We start from the raw sequence: 16,537 nt of genomic DNA, 5'->3' as shown, positions 1-16,537 counted from the left end.
GTTTAAATTCAAAAAGAATATATTTTGTGGACAGAGCACCAGCCCTGAAGTCAGGAGGACCTGAATTCAAATCTGGCCTCAGACCAAACACTTGACACTTACTAGCTGTGTGAGCCTGGGCAAGTCACTTAACCTCGATTGCCTAAAAAGAAAAAAAATACCCCTTTAAAATAATAAAAGAATATATTTCTAAATGCATGAACAGTATATGATAATAGGGAATTTAGTGTTTCTAAGGATTCTAAGGATTAAGCAAGCTTCATGACTTATACAGGGTCATACAGCTACTTAAGTGTCAAGTCAAAACTAAAATCCAAGTCTTCTGTTTCCTGGATCCTAGTTGATATCGCTTCCCCCACCTCCCACCCCCAACTACATTGACTAAGTAATCTCCAATTATTATTTATAAAGTATTAAAGTATTTCTACATCAAGATTCATTGTCTCTGAGTCTAGCATACATATGGAAAACAAGTACTGGGGACACATTTTACACATTTCATCTCAATTAAACAGGCGAGGGGCTAAGGCCAGAGGTGAAGAATGCCAGACACCAACACATGGCAGAGACCATGAAGATGATGGGGGCTTCAGGTTCAAGAACATTAGAATGCTGGTCTCTCCCTCCTGCCCGCTTTGCCCACACTGCATGCCTCCTGATGTGTCACAACACTTCTCCCTTCCCTCCAGCTAGGATAATGGTGAAGTATTTCCTGAAGGAAAGCCTGCTCTGGGGCTTCTGGGACCTAGTATTGCTTTTGTCTAACCCCAACGGCCAGGAAGCAGGTGGTAAAGAGGACATGATGCAGGGCAGGTGAGTTGTGACAGGGAGTTTATGTGTGACTAAAAGTAAAATAAAATAGAATTAAATTCCCCTCAAAGAGTTGGAGTACATCACAGTTAAGCTACAACTTGAAACTCCTAAGATTACATTTGAAACCACTAAAGAAGCAACAAAAAAGACAAACAAAACTGGGCAGCAAGAGAAGAGAAGGCCAAGGACCTGGCCAAAAACTAAACCACCAAGAAGTAGCAGCTTAAAGTTTAAAAGCAGTTTAAAGGAGTCCCCCTGCTGTGCTGCTTCTCCTACAACAAAAGGGCTCCGGTACTTTCCCAGGTGGCAGTCCTTAGGGCTGAAAGCTTCCTGACAAGAACTATCATCAAGGATCGAAGAAACCCCAGACTCTGAACAGACCATCAGCACACAATCCAGCTCTTGTCCCACTGCCCACAGTGATTTATAATTTGTCATTAAAAATCAATTTCCAGTAAAATTAAGAATAATAATTCTATAAATTGAGTGATGTGGAGGTAAAATCCCCTTACAGTGAAAACCATTACAAGAAGTGTATCTAGGAAAACTATTTCCAATATGCTAAAGAAAAGGTTTCATCCACAATGTTTAGCACAGTAGCTGTTCAATATTTATTTGAATGATTGGTTGATTGAGTGGGATTGCCTCTTTTCTGACACTTCCACCACTCCTTCTTCTCATCTTTATCATCATACACAATGTTTATAAAGCATTCACTTAGACTCCACTGGATGCAGTTTTGTTTAAATACTGCTTCTGATCTGACAAAGCATTATTAGGAAATCTTAATATTTAGCAAACATTTTCTCATGGACCTTCTGGTGATTAAAGGTATTGAATTGTGTCCATTTCATTATTTCAGTCAAGTTTTCTATGAGCACCTTAGAGTTCTGTGTATTTAGTCTTCACTTCCATGTATATGTATATACATATATATATATATATGAATATATATGATAGATCTTTGAGAATGCCTAGTCTACCAAATCAATCATTTTCACAAGGAAAGCCTCTTGTGAAAGATGTTTTTCTGGTTTTGAAATTAACTTTTTCAATATTCCATTTGATAACTTGCCACTTTGTACTCATGCTGAGTTGTATATGATACAGTACATGACTGTTTTACTTCTAGAGGTTACTAGGAAATCACAAATTGTTTTCTTTTTTTTCTGAGGGAAACAGTATAAAGACAGTGCTGGGAAGAATATTAAGTAAATTTTCATTTTGGCTATATAATGGTCTTTGATATTTTTGTCTTAAATGTGATATTATGAAAATCTAATCCACACACATCCCTTTTGAGTTCAGTTTTACTTGAAATGATCCAAACATGTGGACAATATAAAAGCCAACATCCTATTTTATTAATGTGTGGTAGTATATTTATGAGCTTTTATAGTATGTAAGACAAACTGTGATCAAGAAAGGCTCAGGTTCAAGTCCTTTCTCTTGTTAGGAAACTGTCACTTATTAAATGCCTACTGTTTGTCAAGCACTATCCTAAGCACTAAGGATAGAAAGAATGACTTACTGTCCAATGGGAGAGATAATCATGCAAATAATTATGTACAAATAAGATATATAAACTTGGTGGTAATCTCAGAGGAAAAGCCCTAAAATTTAGGCGGGCTAGGCAAAACTTCCTGCAAAAGATAAGGATTCAGCTTAGACTTGAGGGAAGCCAAGAGGGGAAGATGAAAAGAGAAAGAATTCCATACATGGGGAAGAACCAAAGAAAATGTTCAATCAGGAGATGGAATGTCATGTTTGAGGAGCAGCTAAGAGGCCAGTATCACTGTATAATAGATTACACAGAGGGAAGTAACATTTGAGAAGAGTGGAAAGGTAAACAGAGATCAGTTTATGAAAGGCTTTAGAAGTCAGAGAATTTTATATTTGATCTTGGAAGTAATAAGGAGCCACTTGAATAAAGGGGTGATAGTGGAGGATAATGCCGAATGGAAGATGGATTAGAATAGGAAAGATTTGAGGTATGGAGACTAACCAGAAAAATTGTAGTCCAAGCATGACTGCCTGCCCTGTGGTGTTGGAAATGTCAGAGGAGAGAAGAAGGTATAAGTGAGAGGTGTTATGAAGGTAGAAATAATAGCACTTGTCAACTTATTAGATATAAGGTAATGAGAGAGTGAGGTGTCAAAAATGGCACGTTTTGAGGGATAATGGTACCCTTGGATGTAACAGGAAATTTAGAAAGGGGAAAGAGTGTGGGGGCAAAGATGAGTTCTGGTTTTCATTTATTGACTTTAAGATTCCTATAATTCATCAGTTTTAGATGTCTAATAAACATGTGGTGATATAAGATCGAAAGTTGCAGAGAGATTAGGCCTGTATAAGTAGATCTGAGAATCAGCTATGTAGAGATGATAATTGAAATTATGATTATTGTTGAAATTACCAAGTGAAATAGTATAGAGGTAGAAAAGAAGTAGACAAAGTGGTAGACCCTTAAGATTAGTAGGCTTGATATGGATGAAAATAGAAGAAAGGAAGCAGAGAAGTAGCCGTTATATAGGTAAGGGGAAAACCAAGAGAAAGCTAGAAACTTAGAGAGAAGAAAGTGATAATGAGAAAAGATTGCCTGACAGTGTCAAAACTGCCCCAAAGGATAAGTATTGACAAAAGACAATTAGATTTGGCAATCAAAAGATCTTTAGTAATTTTGGAGAGAGTGGTTTTATTTAAATGATGAGATCAGAAGGTGGACTGCAAAGAGTTAAGAAGAGACAGTCCTCTCAAGGAGTTTAGCCACAAAAGGGAGGAGAGATATGGGATGAATGAGGATGGATGAACCAAGAAGGTTTGTTGAGAATGAGAAGTTGTGAGTATGTTGGTTGGCTGCAAATCAGTAGTTAGTAGACAAAAAAAAAGATTGAAGAGAAAATGGGGGTGATAGAAAGGGCACCCTACTGGATAAGACATGATGAAATGGATCACTTGTGTACATAGAAGGGATAGAATTTGAAAGGAGAAAGCCTCACTCTTCATGTAAAACCAGGGAATGAGGATTTAGTGGCAGAAGGCATTTGACCAATTTGAGATGATTAACAGTGGGAGAAGAGAAAACTTAGTTAAGGAGTTGTAAAAGTACTGCCTTCTTTCAATGAAGGCCCAGTGGAGATAATGCATAATAAAAACTTGTAATGTCATTGTAGTTTTGTGATTTTCTCTGGCTTCATTCAGCAGCACATGAACAGGAATGAAGGCAGTGAATGGTAGAAGGAATCCAAGACTGGCATTTGGGAGGGTAATATATTTGAGAGGATAAAGAGGCAAGGGACTGGAGGTGGCAGGGTGGAGTTGAACTGGTTCACCAAGTGGTCAAGATGGGGAAGAGAAGAGAGTGTTGAGAGTGCAGGTGTGATGGAGTATAAAAAAATGAGTGATGGAAGTGGTTGGACATTATGGTGATGGTGAAATACAGAGTTTAGGTGGTAAGGTAGAGAAGGAGGTATAATGATAGCACATTATAATTAGTTCAAAGAATTTCTCTTTTCACTAAAATGGATGTCGAATACTTGTGATTTATGGCAAGATCAAGGGTATCATTATCTCTGTGTATAGCTGTGGTGAGATGGAAGAGTAGGTCAGAGGAAGTGAGCAAGTTGAAGAATTTGATGATTAGGGTATTTGAATGATGATCATTTTCTATGTTGAAGTCCATTAATATGAGGGCAGGATTTGGGAAGAGCGAAAGACTGTAAGCCAGGCATTGACTTCTTTGAGGAAGGAGGAAAGGACCCTAGAGGTCTATAGACAACAGAGACTAGTATCTTTATACTAGAGAAGAGGTTACTGAGTGATGGTGATAAAGGGAGAAACTTGTGGTGACAATGGGAATCTGTGAGTTGGGTGAAAGTTAGTGAAAGTGCAACCAGGGCTAGATGGGTAGTAAGGGAAGTTGTATCATCAGGAGGAAGCCAGGTTTTAGTGAATGAAGAAAGATGAAGGAAATGAGAAAGGCAATGGTTTCAAATGAAACCCAGTTTGTTACCTATACAATAGGCATTGCAGAGAGCACAGTGGAAGGGTTGGATGGATTTAAAGTGAGACGTTGGAGGGAAGAGTGTTAAGTTAAGAGATATGGGAATAAAGGAGTAATCAATGGTGGATGGGAATGTGGTTTAATCAATGGCAACTATGGGTTCAGAATAATTTAAATTCATAAGACAGTATGGAAATATGGTAATCATTGGGGAATGAGTTTAAGTAGATTGTCATTTTCCATAGGGGTTCATCCTCAAGTAGAGTTGTCCCAGGGTGTCAGGTGACTGTGGGTGCTTAGAAAGTGCACAGGGTTTGGTGGAGAAGAGTAATGTCTTGCATGGAGGTTGCTACACAAGGAAAGGCAAGTCCATTGGAATTGTAGGTAGCCAGAGGGCTATAGAAAGGTATAGGCAAGTTAGACTTGGGGAAACTGTAGGGGGCTGTATTGGGTTTTACTAACTATATGTGTGATCATTGGTTTATAATTTGTTTGATCCTCAATTTTCTCATCAGTAAAACTGAAATAATGCATTTAGTGTTCCCCTCCCTTGCCCCTCACATGATTATTCTGAAGATTAAATGGTATAAGGTGTGTAAAGCATTTTGCCTACCTTAAAGCACTATATAAATAGCTGTTTCTTGTTGTAGTTGTTTGTAATAAGTATGTCCATCACTCAGTCAACAAGCATTGATTTAACACTGTGCTAGATATTAGGGATACAAAAACCAAAAAAAAAAAAGTTCTAATTACTAAGGTAACACAGATTACACTGATCCTCCACTGTCTGAATGCCAAGTATAACATATTTCAACCCATCAACAGATTTCTCCAGTACCCTTAAGGGACCTTGGGGTATCTAGGCTCTCTGCAAATGACTCCAGTTCCCACTGCTGTGTTCTGTCAATTGTAGGGGATTCCAATTCACCTCATTTCCATTTAGCCACTAATAGTGGGATTAGCTTTCACAAAAAAAAATTTGAAAAGAAATGATTACAAATATACTCCAGTATGTGAGAGATGTAATTCCTCCTCCCTCTTGTACCACTTGAGTCTCTGGGAAAGGAAATGTTCACAACATAGATCAGTTCCTATAGATCCCAGTTCCAGTTATTTATATGTCCAGAACCTCTCTCCAGCTCAAGTTCCCATCATCCTGGCCTTGCTGGTATTCCCAGCTGGCCTGGCTGACTGTAACATGCCTTCAAAGTCACCATAGCTTGAACTCTCAGATCTGAAGAGTATCACTGATGGCACCTGAAATTGAGGACAACCAATACAGAACAGAAACAAACACCCGCTGGCCAATTTCTCAGAACTGGGATAAAAGAGAAGGGGAAGGACCTTCCCCTCTCACTGTTTATTTAATGGCACCCTGAAGTGCAATCTTCATCCTCTGGGAACACCAGGAAAGCACACAGGAAAGAGCACAAGCCAGAAAGGTCAATAGAAAGAGAAAGGGAAGGAAGCACTTAATCTAGGCTTTGAAAAGAACTAGGGATTTAAAGAATAGGAATGGAAGAGGGAGGGCATTTCAATCATGGGATGAAAGACTGTGCAAGGGCATGGAGGTAGGAAAGTCAATGCTATGTACAAGGAATATCAAGTAGGCCAGTTTAGCTTGAAAGTAGAGTGTAAAAAGGGAAGTAATGTTCACTGAACGTGGAAAGGTAGAAAGACATTGTTAGATTATGCTTAAAAGTGCCAAGCAGAAGAGTTAAGTTGTGTTTCAACATATTTGGTATTGAGGTATTAATATTAATTAGCTTTGAATCAATTTATTTTCTGTGATTTGACTTCACTTTTTTGGTTCAGCCTAAAACATTTTTGTTTCTAAAACCCATCAGCTTACTCAAAACAGAACTCATATCCAAAGAAACAAACAGTTATTCTGGCTCTGATATTAAACATCTGGTAAATGAGAAAGCCTGGTAGTCAGTCAGTCATTAGTCATTTATTGTGTCAACTATAAGCCAGGCACTGTGCAGATTTTTATTTGTTTTGTTTTTCCTTTTTAATTAGTGAAAGAGGAACTGAGTTAGGATAGAGAAAGCCTGGGTTGCAATTCCATCTCCTTATTGATGAAAATTTCCTAAGGCAGTCAATTCTACCTTGATAATTCAAATTGTTGGAAAGATTTTTCCTGACATCAAGTCTAATTTAATACTTTGAAACTTTCACCTATTACTCCTATTTCTGCCAACTGGTGCTAAACAGAACAGGTCTAGTCCCTTTTCTGGTTGTGCATCTGATTTGCCGTAGCTGTTTGATCACAGCTTGTGCTAGTTACCTTATTAAAATTTTTCCCTGTGTTACTGTAGCAGTTGTTTATGTTTCTTTTAAAGAAAACAAGTCAAACATCCAGGAGATAGTTAGGTTGACCGATTTGTCTCTCTCCTCCAGATTCCTCATATGAGTTCCACTGGTGGAAATGTCTCGATTGTAATTTTCAGAAAGCTTTGTAAAGAAACACAAGCATTTTCCTAGGCAGATAAGTGTAGACTTTGAAGAGGGAATTATCAGCAAGGGATGGGAGAAGGTCCCTTCATTCATCACAGGATTCAAAACGGGAAATATGTTGTTTCTCCCCATATCAACAAGTCACAGCAAATCAACAAGCATTTATTAAGCACCTACTAAGTGCCGGAAACTGTACTAAGTGCTGGGGACAAAAAGAAAGTAAAAAACAGTACCTGCTCTCCAGTTGCTCACAGACTAATGGGGGAAACAACATGAAAATGAATGTATATGTACACATATACCAATACACACATGTGTATGTATGTGTATATATATGTAATATTTATGTATGTGGGCATACATGTATGTACATATACTATATATGTTTGTATATATGTACATTTATTGTGTATCTATGTATATATATGTATGTATGTGTGTATGTATGTGTATAAGTTTAGTGGACCAAGAGACCAAGGGAAGGGAATAAGCATTTATATAGAGTCTACTATGTGCATGTATCATGCTATGTTTTTATTTTTTACAAATATTATCTCATTTGATCTGCCTATAAGTCATAGGTAAAGTATATAAACTATAATGTGTCATTTGGAACATTAGGTAGAAATGATTACTTGATTTTAGAATTGTCAGCATGTATCATAATATTTAAAAATCATATTTTACCTATCAGTTTTAATATATGAAGAAGCACTATTTGGTGCTCTGAATACATTTTGAAGTAAAACATGGGGTATATGTCAAAGTATTCTTTGCTGATGAGAAAAAATAAGGCCATTGTATTAACATGAGAGCATAATTCTACTTTTCAGAATTATTTAAAAAGGCTTTATAGATTTGTATAAGTTAAAGGCTTTCCCAATTTACTTTAATTGTTGCATGAAATGAGGTGATCCAGAATAATGACTAATCATGATTAACTAGGCAAGGAACATGCTTCATGTCGCTTTCCTCTGACTGTTATCAATGTCACTATCAGCTCCCTGCACATGGAAACTATTATTGCAGCTGTCACTGAATTAAATGAAATCTATCTGACAACATCTGGTTCTGAGGAAGAAAATATGAATAATTCCATCAGCTTTCTCTAGCTCTGCCTGCCTCAATCTAATTATGATGTAATGGAGAACATCAGCATGAGGTAGACTTGGTGATTAACCCAGGGCAGCTGAAAAATAGGTCTAGTGAGATGAGCAAAGGCACTTGGATCAGTTCAATCAATTATCTTTTTTTTTTTTTTGCAAGGCTGTTAAATACCACAGTGACCTTGTGATAGCTAAGGCTAAGTTACATGTGAATCCATTTAGAAGGTCAGGCCTTTCATAGTGTACTACAAGTAATAAAAGCTTATTTTTAATTCATTTTTCATAAAAATGGCACATTAGGTATCCAACTGCAATTGTTTTATGCATGAGTAAGAGGATCATCTCTCAGTTTTTTTGATGTAGTGGAAAGAGTTCTAGATTTGGAATCAGAGGACCTGGCTTTACAATTGTAGGTCTGCCATTTACTACCCGCATGGTATTTATTACATGAAAAGAGTACTGGATTTAAAAACAGAATATTTGGGTTTAAACTCTGGCTCTGCCACTTAGTCCCCATGCAACCTTTGACGAGTCACTTAATGACTTCAAGCTTCAGTTTCATTGTCCAAGTAATGAGGGCCTGGGTCACTATGATCTCTGAGGTTCCTTCCAATTTTAAATATACCATCCTGTGTGTAAAATGTTAGAAAAGTTGCTTAACCCCTCTTTGCTTCTGTAGCCTTTTATTTATAAGTATCAGTGATCCTATGTCAATAGAGGCATTCATAGAGCTTAAAAAATATACACATAAATACATATGTGTACACATATGTTTATATATACATACATGTATGCACACATAGATGAACATATGCACACATGGTATTCACTCTTTTCCCATTTAGTTACTATCGTGGTGATCCATGCAAATTGGAATGATCACTCTTCTTTGATAACATCCTGCCCTTGCCCTTTTCTATGTCTTTGGTCACAAGGCATCCACCCCCATCTCACCATAACTGGAATATACTATTTGACTGCTTCTTCCTATTCACAAGCTTCTCCTCCCTGCCCCCTCCCCAAGGAAAATTATTTTATTGACAACCTATTTCACTAAAATGAGTTTTGAAGCACATTATAATTTTAGAATATCATTATGTATCAAAACACGGTTTAATTTCCATCCAGTGAGCCCCATCCTACCTATTCTAATATGTAAACTGTCTTACTTGGTTATTCCATTTCTCAAAACGATGAAATTTCCCATGGTTGTAGAAGCTCTGAACAACTAAAATGAAGCAATTCGGAATAGTCTAAATGATCAACTCTGTCTTTAACTCAGTAGCTTTTTCACTAATTTTAGCTTTGCCCTCCTTTGCTGGCATTTCCATGACTTCATTGTATTTTTTCACAGCACTTTTCAAGGTGAGGAAGATTTCCTGGAATTTTAGTTTCTCACTTTCAGTGACATCTCTGAGCTGTTGTATTTCAGGTCTGATTTTTATGGACATCACAATTAATTGCTGTCACCTGTTCACATAGACTCCTCTCTTCTTTTGAATTTCATTATACTCCTCAAGTACTAAGTGTTTATATTGTTTGACATCCTCATGCTTCTTATTTATCTTCAGTTGGGTTGTGTCAAGCTTCTCTTTCTGGACAATGACTAGTCTCTTCAATGAGGTTTCCTCAGTCTTCATTTTCTTTAATTCTTTTTGAGCACTTTCAATCTAGTTCTCCAGAGACTCATTCTCTTTCAAGATCCTCATTACTTTGTTCATGCTCTTTTGATATAACTGTAGCTCCATTTGGAATGAAAGCATTCATTTGTTTTTTTTTGTTTTTTTTTGTTTTTTTTGCAAGGCTCTTAAATACCACAATGGCTTTGTGATGGTAAGGGCAAGTTACATGTAATTTATATTCAGATGCCTCTTCATAGGATTCATATTTCTCAGTCACTTCAAGCTTTGTAGTTTTGAGTTTCTGTACTCTTTCGTTTTCTCTTTATCATTCTTTAGCTTCTCTGGAGAGTCCACAATTTTTGTTTCCAAACTCTCCTGTTCTTCTCTCAAGGTAACAGTGACAATTTTAATTCATTCAGACATTTAGTGATATGAGCAAGGTCTAACTTCTTCTGCGAAATTCCTTCTTGTGTTGTTACTGTTTTTTGGCAAAATCCAGTCAGTGTTTGCTGCAGCTCTTGGATGCCATTTAAGAGTTGCCTGACCTCAGCTTGCTCTTTTACTGAAATTGAGTCAAGTTTCTCCAATTTCATCAATGCTTCCTGTTGTCCAGTTGTAGCTGCTGCATCTTGTCCATAGCGGATCTATGTTTCCATAAATGTTTCATGTATATTTCTCAACATGATTCTCTGAAGTGAATGAAATTGGTAATGACACTTAAAAACCAACATTTGGATACTATCATCAAACTCAAAATCATTCACCAGGCAGATTAAAAAAAAACTCCCTATAAATAAACAAGTTACATAATGGTAAGAAGCCTTCCATTATCTGTGGGTACGTGACTTCAATGTTCATTGACATCATGTAAAAGAGGTCCAGCGGAATCTTGTATACGATTTGTAGGGTTTGAAAGAAAATCTTGCGTTAAGACCTCAGGCTTTGGATTTGGGGAAAAGTCATCAGCTCTTGTCAAGGTCGAATTTTGGACACAAGTCACAATCTAAGATGGATGCAGTCTGGGAAAAGACAGGGTTTTCATGCTGGGGCTGTCTTCCTAAAGTCTGCAGCGTATGGCCACGACCTCGTGAAAGCTGGGATTGCTATTCTCCGCGCCCCTCCCCCCACCTCCTCCTCCAGAGACCAAGCAGCTTCCCCACTGCAGAGAACGTTTTAGCTTCTCTTTCGAGAGAAAATTCAGGTATGCATCTTTTTTGATTTTTTTGCTTCCTGCTCCTTGAATCATTCTGTTTATTTCATATGTATATGTGTGTGTGTGTGTGTGTGTGTGTGTGTGTGTGTGTGTGCGTGTATAAATATAATTTTTTTTTTGGCTAGGCAATTGGGATTAAGTGACTTGCCCAGGGTCACACAGCTACTACTCATTGTGTGTTGTGTTTCTGAGATCGGATTAGAACTCAACTCCTCCTGACTTCAAGGCCGGAGCTCTATCCACTGCAAAATCTAGCTGCCCCTATTTCTTATATTTCTTCACATTGTACTATCTACATTATAAAAATTAGAAATGTAATCTCAAAACTAATTAGTCCTAAACATTTAAAAATAGACTTAAGAATATATTTAACTTTTGCAATCATGTTTTAAGTTTTTTTTTTCTTAAAAAGGAAAAGTTTTATTTAGAATGATCAGGCACAGCAATTGACACAATAGATTTTTAATGTAATTTTAAATTATCTTATCATAATTTTTTTTAGTTACTCTCATCTTTGCAAATACAGTGAATACAAATAATTTCTAGGCCATATAATCATTTTAGTCTGAAATAAAAAATTTCATCCTATTATCTCTAGTATATGCAAATACACTGAGTCAGTAGTCAAAATTGGTCTTTCTTGGTATTCTTTCATTCCCATCCTTCTAGTTTTATAGCGTGAATGTTCATACTCATTTGGTAAGTGCTTAATGAGTATTTACCTAGTGTCCAAAACTACAACGGGGATTATGGCAGCATAAGAGATGTGTGAAAAGTGACCCTCCTGAAGCTTTTCAAGATGGTCGGGTGGTAAAAAACAAAAACCTTTGAAAACAATTAAGTATTGTAGTGTACTGACTACAATAGAAGTACAGAGAAAACATATATAAATGTATATTGCAATACTTAATGGTAGGTTCATAAATAAGTTGTGTAAAGTTCAGTATGCTAGCTTGTAGCAAAGACTAGAGAGGAAAGATTGGTAACAAGAATGCCACTTAAAAAGGAATTTCAGTCATCTAGGCATAAAGTGATAAGGGCTTGACCTGTGGTAGTTGGTGGCTTTTGTAAGAATGAAAGGAGAGAACTCAGAAAAGCTAAGTCAAGACAAGACCACCTGAATATGTAGTAAATGGGAAAAAAAAAGAAACAGCTGTCTGTTTTAAGTCAAGCAAGCATTTTTAAAATCAACCATTATTCACTTAAACATCTTCTTCAAAGTGTTGAGTTACAAGGGGGAAAAATTCCTTAGTATTGGGAGAAACAACATATAAATATGTCAAAAATTATATACAAAGAAAATAACAATCACAGTTCTGGGGGTAAGAGAAAACTAACTGGTATTGGGAATTCAACATCACAGAGATAATAATAATAATAGTAATAATAATAATAATAATAACAATAACAATAATAGCATCAATGTGGTTCATTTAAGTTTACAAAGCACTATATAGTTGTTAATGTATTTTATCCTCACAGCAACCATGTGAGGTAGGTGTTATTACTATCCTTGTTTTTTAAATGAAGAAACCAAGGCTAAGACAGGTTCAATGACTTACCCAGGGACACATAGCTGAGAATTGTCTGAGGCAGGAAATGAAATGTTTTCAAATTCATTACTCCATCCACTGTGACGCCTAGGTCCCTTTATATATAAAAGAACAGCTTGTGGATGATAGAATTTTGTTCTATCTAGAGTAGCCTTTCCTCTGGCTAAACTCATTAGGAACTGGGGATGTTTGACTTCATGGCCTCTTAATTCCTCATCTTTACCCAGCTGAGCTCCTAATTTATCAACTTCACACTAAGCACTGTCTTAATTTAAAGGCTATTGTGTGATTTTACCAGGTTTAGCACTATCATACATAAGCTTTTATTAATAGGTTCAATTTAAATTCCAATACTGTTTAGTATAAATAATTAAGAAATACTTGCTTTGCTACATTCATGGCAACTTGAATTTATAATATATATGTACTGAAGTACAGTCTATCAAGACTGTCTTGCAACATTTTCCCTGGGGGTTGGGTTTTAATCGCACATTCTGCAATTGTTGATGACAGAATGAGCAAAACAATGTCTAGTTTGCCATTTTGGAATTCTCCCTCTAGTTTCTGGTATCCTGAAAATTGCTTGGCCTGATTTGTAAAGATTGTCCAAGCTTTGACCTGCTTTTTACAATTGTCCAATCAGGATCTGCAGGACACTATGCTCATTGAAAGAAACCCTCTTCATTTTTTTCATTACCAGAAAAGGTAAAAATAAAAAATGCATTCTAATAAATTGCAAAATATTATAGGGTTTTGGAGGAAGATTGTAAGAAAAGGAAAGAAAGGAGACAAAGAGATAGAGACAGAGCTTATTTTACTTTTTGGTAAGTTTTCTGGCATCAGCCAAACACATTTTCTGAAAACTGAGGGGGTAAAAATATCTCACACATTTTATAGGTAAAACTATTCTCTTTTTATAGTCTCAATCCTTCATATTCAAGTTAAAATTTCATGTATTCTTGGAACATTCCAGGTTTTTATTGCCCAAAGTGAGCTGCAGAATCAGAATTATCCTGAAATAAGGATACAAGGTCACATCCCCTATCTCAAACTACAGTTGTAACCATGCAGCTAACAAATCTTCTCATCCTCTAGGAATGCAAACAAATAGGTTGCTTGTGGTTTTCCTCACAAAACTTAGCAGACAGTGGATCAACCACCTGCAGCTCATTCACACAGTCGGCTGAAGTTATTGCCACCGGGAATCTAAGCTGGAACCGATCCGGAGTTCAGAAATAGCCAGTTCTGAAGGAATTTTTCAGCAGTGAAACTTATTAATAAAGCATAACACTGGAGATTTGTTAATAAAAATTTCAAATGCACAAACTTTCTGTATTAAAACTAAGGGTTGAAGAGAAAATGGGCAACTTTCAAGATTAAAAAAATAATGAACTCTATTAGAAGAAAGGTTAATAACAATATTATATCATTAGAATCTGGGTAAGAAGTAGTAGGTGCATTTCTATTCACAATTAAGATATTACCTCTTTTTCCAATTCAGTATTATTCTTTGTTAATGGTACTTTTTTTTTTTTCCTGAGCAACATCTCACATTTTCCAAGAGACCTGCAGATATTTTTGTCTCTAACTTTCAGAAGAAATGTTCTTAGGAAGCAAGAGTCCTGTCTAAGATAAAACAGTACTCTGGTTCTGGGAAAGTGATTTGGTCAAAAAACAGTCACATGAAATTGATCTCTCTTATAATTAGAGCAAAGACAATACTTAACAATGAAAATGGGAAAGCAAAGTCACAGAATTTCCAAATCAGAAGATAGATAACAGCTAGTCCAACTTACTGCAGAAATAAAATCCCCACTAAAACTTACCCAAATGGACATTCAGCCTTTGCCTGAACAGTTTCATTTTGGAGGAAGCAGTCGTGTTCCAAGGCAACCTATTACACTCTCAGATAGTTCTAATTGTTAGGAAGTGTTTTGTTCATTTGTTTGTGTGTTTGTTTTTTTTCTCTCTACACGCAGCCTAAATCTGCCGCCTTGTCACTTCCACCTGTTGCTTCTGATTCTGCCTTCTGGGACTAATCATAACAAGTTGAATCTTTTTTTTTTTCCACGTGACAGCTTTTCAAGTACTGGATGACAGCTATCATATCACCCTAGGGTTTTCTCTACTCCAGGCCAAATGTTTCTAGTTCCTTTTACTGATCCTCATGTGAAAGAGACATGAGGCACTTCAATGTTTGGGTGGACCTCCTCAGAAATGTTTTCTAGTTTATTGTTTTCCTTCCTGAAATGTGCTACCCAGATTTGAATACAATATTCTACATGTAGTCTATTCAGCACTGAATACAGAAGGTCTGTGACCCTCTTTTCCCTGCAATCTCTTTTCTCTTGATGCAACCTAAGGAAAAAAAAATAGATTTTTTTGGTGCCATATTATATCATTAACTCATACTGAGCATACACTAAAATAAAACACACCAGATATTTTTTCAGGGAAACTGCTATCTGATTATACCATTCTGAATGTGAATTTGCAATGCTGATTTTCAAATCCAAGTGTAGTAGATTGTATGAAATGGAATAATATTAAACAAGGCTGTAAAAATGGTTTAGTTTGGACCCTAATTGTGGAAGGTTTTAAGTACCATGATAAAGAATTTGTGTTTTATTCTAGAGGCATTAAGTCACTGAACATTTGGGGGCAAGCAAAAAAAAGATGTTTACACCTGTGTCCACACAAACTTAAAAGGAGTAAAAGCACAACAATTTCACAGCAAAGTTCCAAGGTAGAGTCCTTGAATTTTCATGGTTTACAGTTTGACAAACCCTGCAGTATGAGAGAGAATTCATCTATAGTACCACAAGTACATGACAAAATTTCAGTCTCAGAGCTGAGTTTCTTTATTTGTAGGCCCAGGACAGAATATGAAAAGGAATCAAACAGAGGTTCTAGCCCCAACTGTACTTGGGGAAAACTGCATATTCCATGATATACAACAGAGAATAGGTCTCATGTGTAATGGTGGCCAGTATATCTAACTGTTGTGCATTATTTAGTTTTACCAAGAGGATATATTTAGTAGAGCAAACAAACATAATTATTCTGTTTCACTTGATATAGTCAATTCTCAGAGCCCAGCAGCCACTTAAGGGCACATTCGATAGAAATAAATGTGAACAAAGTTTTATGTGGTTTCAAGAAAAACAGATGAGTGACTAAAAGTTTGTAAAATTAAATATATGTCAAGGTTGGAAAAATGAGTGTAGCTTAATATTAAGGGAAACTGAGAAGAAATACTGTAAAGGCTTTCATGTAAATATATGAAATTACACAAAAGGATACTTTAAGAGGAGTAAGCCAGTAGTCTTTATCATTTCTATTTATATTAAGGATATCATTAGCACATGTATTTCTTGTCATAGGATAAAAGGGGAAAATTAGGAAATAATCATCCATTCTTCAGCCTCACCCTTTGGCCACTGGAAATGAGGATCAGAATGACAGGGTACTGGCCTTGGAGCCATTCAGGCAGGAAGATCTTGGTTCAATTCTTGTTTTTCAAATAAACTAGCTGGGTGACCATGGGCAAAGCATTTAACCTCTCACTGTCACAGATGACTATCTAAATTATAGAATATGAATTATTTATATGAACTAGTGGAGATCATTTTTGCATAGATAAAATCACAGGTATGAACTCCTTAACTCCCCTCTCCATCAAAAAAAAAAAGGTGTAAAAACAAAGTTTGCGGTAGTCAGCATAACTGTAAACGACTCTGTTGGTTTTCCAAAAAAACCGTTCTGAC

General features: G+C 36.4%; 1 pseudogene; it reads right to left on the bottom strand.

The window, feature by feature from the left end:
• Positions 1-9,635: 9,635 nt before the first annotated feature.
• LOC114029870 lies at positions 9,636-11,046 on the bottom strand (annotated as a pseudogene).
• Positions 11,047-16,537: the final 5,491 nt, after the last annotated feature.

This window comes from Vombatus ursinus, unplaced genomic scaffold (assembly GCF_900497805.2).
Source record: "Vombatus ursinus unplaced genomic scaffold, bare-nosed wombat genome assembly UNPS02014942.1, whole genome shotgun sequence".
NCBI classification, from domain to species: Eukaryota; Metazoa; Chordata; class Mammalia; order Diprotodontia; family Vombatidae; genus Vombatus; species Vombatus ursinus.
This window is presented reverse-complemented; position numbering and strand designations above follow the sequence as displayed.